The following is a 7,819-nucleotide window of genomic DNA, read 5'->3' on the forward strand; positions in this document are numbered from 1 at the left end:
GTCCACCTGTGAACTGTATATGATTAAATACTGTAATTAGACTGCTCATAAAACCATTGAAGACAGAACTGTTGCAAAAGTGACAAAACCATGAACTGTAAAGGCACTTAGCCATTACTAAGAAGTATGAACCAATTGGTACAAATTTGAAACCCTGGGCACTAAGCCTATACTAAAGATTAGATTACAATGTATTTATTTTTTACAGATATTTGAAATCTTTAGACTGATTCTTGCACTGGCGGCTCATAGCCATCAGCCCGTTCCACTTTTGCACCAGTTTCATCACCAGCAGGTTTCCCGGTGGCACCTCCTTCACCATGCAGCTTCATCAATTTTCCCAATTCGAACTTTGGCTTTTTCAGCATCTTGACCTTGCGTACATACACATCATGGAGAGGGTAGATGGACTGACAAGCCTTCTCAATGTCTTTGCCAACACTGTCTGGGATCAGCTTGTTGACCACTTCTTTCAGGTCATTTGTTTGCACCTCACGGGTCATAATTTCCATCATTTTCTTGCGAATCTGACGGACCTGCTGATGCTGGGCATAAGAGGTCTTGCGGATCTGAATATTACGCTTCTTGGTGAAACCAACACAGAAGAGCCGGAGCAGGTAGCCATCAGTGGTCTTCACATCAATATGAGCCTCAATCATAGTCTGCCATTTTTTAACCATGGAGCACATTTTGTCACGGGTGAGGTCCATTCCGTGGAAGTTGGTGAGGCAGTTCTTGCCTTGGACATCTTCTGTGATGAGTTTAAATTTCCGGAAGGCCACTTCATCGTTCTGGAGATCAGCTAGACTCACCTCAAAAACACGACCTTTGAGACCATCTGATGCAATTTTGGTTCCCTGGGTTCGCGTGACTAGAGTCTTCCCAATATTGCGGATATTGAACATTGCTGGTGCTTTGACATCATACCAGTCTTTTTTGGAGAAGGGGTCAACAATCTTCTTTTTAGCGCCTTTCTTGCCTCCTTTGGTCAGCCGCTTGTTCTTTCTGACTGCCATGTTGGAGCTTAGGAACGAAAGAGCATTACAATGAATAAGTAAATGCATTATAACTGATAAATGTATTATTCTATGTATACGTCGTTTTTTAACTCATACTATGGTTAAATAGGAAATTCCTACAGTGACAAGCGATTAAAATAATGGGGATAAAGTTTGTACATTTGGGAATCATGAACTATTCAAATGGTGACAGCAATGACTACAAACTGAGCATTGTTTATTCTGTGAAACAAACGTTTTATTTTCCAATTTTAATTATAAACCTCCTCACCCATAATGCATCATTATATGCAATTGGACAGGAAGGTATAACAAGCATTTGCAATGCAATAGGTCTCGCATTATGAAAGTTTGAGCTATTGGTCTTGTAAATGACAATTTGTTTTATTTATGTGTTGGTTTTGAAAATAGCTAAATTAATAGCTTTGTCATTTTCAATGCCAATAGTTATAACTTTCGCAAATGTGACACATATAGCATTTGTAATGCAACATGTTTTGTATTTACGTGACCTAGATGTATTGATATTACAAATAACAACGGTTTTTAATCTTTTTTAATAATTAATACTTTAATAAAAGTGAATGTAATTTATAATGGCAATAGCTTAAACTTTTGTAAATAACTTTTGTGAAGATTATGTTCAGTGTATTTTATTGTGATGAAAATCCAAGAACAGAAGTGAAATAACATCTTTTTGTGACATTTGTAATAAAGCTTAAAACATTGAGAGAACATAATTGAAGCAGTTGTTGAATGGCTGCACAGAGTGATGTTGTGATGGCGCGGAGTGATGTTGCGGTGGCGCTGAGTGATGTTGTGGTGGCGCTGAGTGATGCTGTGGTGGTGCTGAGTGATGCTGGGGTTGCGGTGAGTGGTGCTGTGGTGGTGCTGAGTGATCCTGTGGTGGTGCTGAGTGATGCTGTGGTGGTGCTGAGTGATGCTGTGGTGGTACTGAGTGATGCTGTGGTGGTGCTGGTGCTGGTGCTGAGTGCACTCTGCAACTGCACTCTGCAACTGCACTCTGCAACTGCACTCTGAATCTGCACTCTCAATCTGCACTCTCAATCTGCACTCTCAATCTGCACTCTCAATCTGCACTCTCAATCTTCACTCTGAATCTGCACTCTGCACTCTGAATCTGCACTCTCAATCTGCACTCTGCACTCACAATCTGCACTCACAATCTGCACTCGCGATCTGCACTCTGCACTCACAATCTGCACTCACAATCTGCACTCACAATCTGAACTCACAATCTGCACTCTGCACTCACAATCTGAACTCACAATCTGCACTCTGCACTCACAATCTGCACTTTGCACTCACAAACTGCACTCACAATCTGCACTCTGCACTCACAATCTGCAATCACAATCTGCACTCTGCACTCACAATCTGCACCCACATCTGCACTCTGAATCTGCACTCTGCACTGTCAATCTGCACTCTGCACTCTGAATCTGCACTATGCACTCTGAATCTGCACTCTGCACTCACAATCTGCACTCTGCACTCACAATCTGCACTCTGCACTCACAATCTGCACTCTGCACTCTGAATCTGCACTCTGCACTGTCAATCTGCACTCTGCACTCTGAATCTGCACTCTGCACTCTGAATCTGCACTCTGCACTCACAATCTGCACTCACAATCTGCACTCTGCACTCTGAATCTGCACTCTAATTCTGCACTCTGAATCTGCACTCTGCACTCTTCACTCTGAATCTGAACTCTGCACTCTGAATCTGCACTCTGAATCTGCACTCTGAATCTGCACTCTGCAATCTGAATCTGCACTCTGAATCTGCACTCTGAATCTACACTCTGAATCTACACTCTGAATCTGCACTCTGAATCTGCACTCTGAATCTGCAATCTGCACTCTGAATCTGCACTCTGAATCTGCACTCTGAATCTGCACTCTGCACTCTGAATCTGCACTCTGAATCTGCACTCTGAATCTGCACTCTGCATCTGCACTCTGAATCTGCACTTTGAATCTACACTCTGCACTCTGAATCTGCACTCTGCACTCTGAATCTGCACTCTGAATCTGCACTCTGAATCTGCACTCTGCACTCTGAATCTGCACTCTGAATCTGCACTCTGCACTCTGAATCTGCACTCTGCACTCTGAATCTGCACTCTGCACTTTGAATCTGCACTCTGCACTCCGAATCTGCACTCTGAATCTGCACTCTGAATCTGCACTCTGAATCTGCACTATGCACTCTGAATCTGCACTCTGAATCTGCACTCTGAATCTGCAATCTGCACTCTGAATCTGCACTCTGAATCTGCACTCTGCACTCTGAATCTGCACTCTGAATCTGCACTCTGCACTCTGAATCTGCACTCTGCACTCTGAATCTGCACTCTGAATCTGCACTCTGAATCTGCACTCTGCACTCACAATCTGCACTCTGAATCTGCACTCTGCACTCTGAATCTGCACTCTGCACTCTGAATCTGCACTCTGAATCTGCACTCTGTACTTTGAATCTGCACTCTGCACTCTGAATCTACACTCTGCACTCTGAATCTGCACTCTGAATCTGCACTCTGTACTTTGAATCTGCACTCTGCACTCTGAATCTGCACTCTGAATCGACACTCTGCACTCTGAATCTGCACTCTGCACTCTGAATCTGCACTCTGAATCTGCACTCTGAATCTGCACTCTGCACTCTGAATCTGCACTCTGAATCTGCACTCTGCACTCTGAATCTGCACTCTGCACTTTGAATCTGCACTCTGCACTCCGAATCTGCACTCCGAATCTGCACTCTGAATCTGCACTCTGCACTCTGAATCTGCACTCTGCACTCTGAATCTGTACTCTGAATCTGCACTCTGCACTCTGAATCTGAACTCTGCACTCTGAATCTGCACTCTGAATCTGCACTCTGAATCTGCACTCTGCACTCTGCACTCTGAATCTGCACTCTGAATCTGCACTCTGAATCTGCACTCTGAATCTGCAATCTGCACTCTGAATCTGCACTCTGCATCTGCACTCTGAATCTGCACTCTGAATCTGCACTCTGATCTGCACTTTGAATCTGTACTCTGAATCTGCACTCTGAATCTGAACTCTGCACTCTGAACTCTGCACTCTGAACTCTGCACTCTGAATCTGCACTCTGCACTCTGAATCTGTACTCTGAATCTGCACTCTGCACTCTGAATCTGAACTCTGCACTCTGAACTCTGCACTCTGAATCTGCACTCTGAATCTGCACTCTGAATCTGCACTCTGCACTCTGAATCTGCACTCTGAAACTGCACTCTGAATCTGCACTCTGAATCTGCACTCTGAATCTGCAATCTGCACTCCGAATCTGCACTCTGAATCTGCACTCTGCACTCTGAATCTGCACTTTGAATCTGCACTCTGAATCTGCAATCTGAATCTGCACTCTGAATCTGTACTCTGAATCTGCACTCTGCACTCTGAATCTGAACTCTGAACTCTGCACTCTGAATCTGCACTCTGCACTCTGAATCTGTACTCTGAATCTGCACTCTGCACTCTGAATCTGAACTCTGCACTCTGCACTCTGCACTCTGAATCTGCACTCTGAATCTGCACTCTGAATCTGCACTCTGAATCTGCACTCTGAATCTGAGTCTGCACTCTGAATCTGCACTCTGCACTCTGAATCTGCACTCTGAATCTGCAATCTGCACTCTGAATCTGCACTCTGAATCTGCACTCTGCACTCTGAATCTGCACTCTGAATCTGCACTCTGCACTCTGAATCTGCACTCTGAATCTGCACTCTGAATCTGCACTCTGCACTCACAATCTGAACTCACAATCTGCACTCTGAATCTGCACTCTGCACTCTGAATCTGCACTCTGAGTCTGCACTCTGAATCTGCACTCTGAATCTGCACTCTGAATATGCACTCTGAATCTGCACTCTGCACTCTGAATCTGCACTCTGAATCTGAACTCTGTACTCTGAATCTGCACTCTGAATCTGCACTCTGAATCTGCACTCTGAATCTGCACTCTGCACTCTGAATCTGCACTCTGCACTCTGAATCTGTACTCTGAATCTGCACTCTGCACTCTGAATCTGAACTCTGCACTCTGAACTCTGCACTCTGAATCTGCACTCTGAATCTGCAATCTGAATCTGCACTCTGCACTCTGCACTCTGAATCTGCACTCTGAATCTGCACTCTGAATCTGCACTCTGAATCTGCAATCTGCACTCTGAATCTGCACTCTGCATCTGCACTCTGAATCTGCACTCTGAATCTGCACTCTGATCTGCACTTTGAATCTGTACTCTGAATCTGCACTCTGAATCTGAACTCTGCACTCTGAACTCTGCACTCTGAACTCTGCACTCTGAATCTGCACTCTGCACTCTGAATCTGTACTCTGAATCTGCACTCTGCACTCTGAATCTGAACTCTGCACTCTGAACTCTGCACTCTGAATCTGCACTCTGAATCTGCACTCTGAATCTGCACTCTGCACTCTGAATCTGCACTCTGAAACTGCACTCTGAATCTGCACTCTGAATCTGCACTCTGAATCTGCAATCTGCACTCTGAATCTGCACTCTGAATCTGCACTCTGCACTCTGAATCTGCACTTTGAATCTGCACTCTGAATCTGCAATCTGAATCTGCACTCTGAATCTGTACTCTGAATCTGCACTCTGCACTCTGAATCTGAACTCTGAACTCTGCACTCTGAATCTGCACTCTGAATCTGTACTCTGAATCTGCACTCTGCACTCTGAATCTGAACTCTGCACTCTGCACTCTGAATCTGCACTCTGAATCTGCACTCTGAATCTGCACTCTGAATCTGCACTCTGAATCTGAGTCTGCACTCTGAATCTGCACTCTGCACTCTGAATCTGCACTCTGAATCTGCAATCTGCACTCTGAATCTGCACTCTGAATCTGCACTCTGCACTCTGAATCTGCACTCTGAATCTGCACTCTGAATCTGCACTCTGCACTCTGAATCTGCACTCTGAATCTGCACTCTGAATCTGCACTCTGCACTCACAATCTGAACTCACAATCTGCACTCTGAATCTGCACTCTGCACTCTGAATCTGCACTCTGAGTCTGCACTCTGAATCTGCACTCTGAGTCTGCACTCTGAATCTGCACTCTGAATCTGCACTCTGAATATGCACTCTGAATCTGCACTCTGCACTCTGAATCTGCACTCTGAATCTGCACTCTGTACTCTGAATCTGCACTCTGAATCTGCACTCTGAATCTGCACTCTGCACTCTGAATCTGCACTCACAATCTGCACTCTGAATCTGCACTCTGAATCTGCACTCTGCACTCTGAATCTGCACTCTACACTCTGAATCTGCACTCTGAATCTGCACTCTGAATCTGCACTCCGAATCTGCACTCTGAATCTGCACTCTGACTCTGCACTCTGAATCTGCACTCTGAATCTGCAATCTGCACTCTGAATCTGCACTCTGAATCTGCACTCTGAATCTGCACTCTGCACTCTGAATCTGCATTTTGAATCTGCACTCTGCACTCTGAATCTGCACTCTGTACTCTGAATCTGCACTCTGAATCTGCACTCTGCACTCTGAATCTGCACTCTGCACTCACAATCTGAACTCACAATCTGCACTCTGCACTCACAATCTGCACTCTGCACTCACAATCTGCACTCTGCACTCACAAACTGCACTCACAATCTGCACTCTGCACTCACAATCTGCACTCACAATCTGCACTCTGCACTCACAATCTGCAATCACAATCTGCACTCTGCACTCACAATCTGCACCCACATCTGCACTCTGAATCTGCACTCTGAACCTGCACTCTGCACTCTGCACTCACAATCTGCACTCTGCACTCACAATCTTCACTCACAATCTGCACTCTGCACTCACAATCTGCACTCTGCACTCACAATCTGCACTCTGCACTCTGAACCTGCACTTTGCACTCTGAATCTGCACTCTGAATCTGCACTCTAATTCTGCACTCTGCACTCTGAATCTGAACTCTGCACTCTGAATCTGCACTCTGAATCTGCACTCTGAATCTGCACTCTGCACTCTGAATCTGCACTCTGAATCTGCACTCTGAATCTGCACTCTGAATCTGCACCCTGAATCTGCACTCTGCACTCTGAATCTGCACTCTGAATCTGCACTCTGTACTTTGAATCTGCACTCTGCACTCTGAATCTGCACTCTGAATCTGCACTCTGAATCTGCACTCTGCACTCTGAATCTGCACTCTGCACTCTGAATCTGCACTCTGAATCTGCACTCTGCAATCTGAATCTGCACTCTGAATCTGCTCTCTGCACTCTGAATCTGCACTCTGCACTCACAATCTGCACTCTAAATCTGCACTCTGCACTGACAATCTGCACTCTAAATCTGCACTCTGCACTCACAATCTGCACTCTGAATCTGCACCTCGAATCTGCACTCTGAATCTGCACTCTGCACTCACAATCTGCACTCTGAATCTGCACTCTGAATCTGCACTCTGCACTCTGAATCTGCCCTCTGCACTCTGAATCTGCACTCTGCACTCTGAATCGGCACTCACAATCTGCACTCTAAATCTGCACTCTGCACTCTAACTCTGCACTCTGAATCTGCACTCTGCACTCACAATCTGCACTCTAAATCTGCACTCTGCACTCACAATCTGCACTCTAAATCTGCACTCTGCACTCTAACTCTGCACTCTGAATCTGCACTCTGCACTCTGAATCTGCACTCTGAATCTGCACTCTGCACTCTGAATCTGCACTCTGAATCTA

At 45.3% G+C, this 7,819-nt stretch overlaps 1 pseudogene; it reads right to left on the minus strand.

Moving 5' to 3' along the window:
• Positions 1-206: 206 nt before the first annotated feature.
• On the minus strand, positions 207-1,040 carry LOC144833146 (small ribosomal subunit protein eS1 pseudogene; annotated as a pseudogene).
• Positions 1,041-7,819: the final 6,779 nt, after the last annotated feature.

The sequence above is a fragment of the Lissotriton helveticus genome, chromosome 1_1 (assembly GCF_964261635.1).
Source record: "Lissotriton helveticus chromosome 1_1, aLisHel1.1, whole genome shotgun sequence".
Classification (NCBI taxonomy): domain Eukaryota; kingdom Metazoa; phylum Chordata; class Amphibia; order Caudata; family Salamandridae; genus Lissotriton; species Lissotriton helveticus.